This window comes from Anolis sagrei, chromosome 1 (assembly GCF_037176765.1).
Source record: "Anolis sagrei isolate rAnoSag1 chromosome 1, rAnoSag1.mat, whole genome shotgun sequence".
Taxonomy (NCBI): Eukaryota; Metazoa; Chordata; class Lepidosauria; order Squamata; family Dactyloidae; genus Anolis; species Anolis sagrei.
In genome coordinates, this window is record NC_090021.1 from 17532053 (window position 1) to 17533515 (window position 1463).

General features: G+C 44.0%; 1 pseudogene; it reads right to left on the bottom strand.

Annotated features, from left to right (window-relative positions):
- Window positions 1-758: 758 nt before the first annotated feature.
- Window positions 759-1185, bottom strand: LOC137095878 (small ribosomal subunit protein eS26 pseudogene; annotated as a pseudogene).
- Between the last annotated feature and the right edge of the window lie 278 nt (window positions 1186-1463).

Consider the following 1463-nt stretch of genomic DNA (forward strand, 5'->3'; position numbering starts at 1 on the left):
AATTCTGGCCTGCATAAATAGGAGTCTAGTGTTTAGATGCAGAGAAATCATGCCACCCCTCTATTCTGCCTTGGTCAGACCACACCTGGAATCACACTGTGTCCATTTCTGGGCACCACAATTGAAGGGAGATGTTGGCAAGCTGGAATGTGTCCAGAGGAGGGTGTGTTGTGGTTCAGCCAGATGATGATGAGAGGTTTGGGGGTTCAGCATCTGATGGTTTTGTAGGGGAGCCAACAGAGGGGGCTTTCGAACAAGATGGTTCTGTAGATGAGGTAACGGAGGAGGTTTTAGAGCAAGATGCTATTGCTGAGACAGAGTGTGATAGTGAAACTGTTTTAGACATTAGATCATCTGAGGGAACAGCTAGCTTAGAAAGAAATACAGGTTGCTTTTGAGGGGACAGAGATTCAAGTGCAGGAAATGAGAAAGAATCCATGAGAAGGAGCAGCAGAAACAGGTCTCTCAAGGTCAAAGGAATGCATTCATGTTTTGCAGTCCTTAAATTAGTGAGAGAGCTGTTGGGATTTTAGATCAAGCAACATCGCTTTTGGAGTGAAGAACTCCCGTCTTGTTCCTGGCTTAGGGCTTCATTCAAGACCCAAGATTCCTGCTCATGTTTTGATCCCTATTCTTTGGATATACCTTTGGATTCATGCTCATGTTTTATTACTTGTTTCTTGGGCTTACTTTGGAATTAATTTTCATGTTTTGATCTTTGTTTCCTGGTTTTACCAATTACCTTTGGACTAGTTTCCTTTTTTTATTACTGTAAATGTATTTATTTAGTTGGTATTAGCAACTTGACATCATTCCAATAATCTCGTTACATTGCTTTGGGGGGTGGTCTTGGTGCAGCACCTGCAGACCTGAACATTGGAGGAGGGGTGTGGTCCTTCCAAGCCTCATGAGCAGTTCCTCACCACCTTGCTGTGGCACAGCTGTGGCACAGCTCACACAATAGTGAAGCTTCACATAGAGCTTGGACAACACATAGGAGTCAAAGACACTTGCTTTGGAGATGTCTCTGACATCAGCTGCCTCTACAATGTTTTGGATAACAAACTTTCTTGGGGACACAGTGGGCACAGTTGGTACAATGAATAGGGTGGACATGCCCATGGCCCTTCTTGGCGCAGCCATTGTTCCTTCTCTTTTTCGTCATGTCGACGCTGAGGAGGCGAAAGAGGGGGACTGGTTTCCTTGATTAACTCTTGGATTTTTACCCTTCCATTTTATATGGTGTCTTTCGCCCTTTTTATGTCTGCTTGCTTTTATCAATAAACTGTTTATTACCATGTTTGGTTTCTTGGTGAGTGTTGCAAACAAGGTGAACACCTGCAGAGGTGCAATAGGGTGACTAAAATGATGAAGGCTCTGGTGAACAAGCCCTATGAGGAACAACATAAAGAGTTGGACATGTTTAGCTGCAGAAGGGAAGGCTGAAAGGAGACATGATGAGG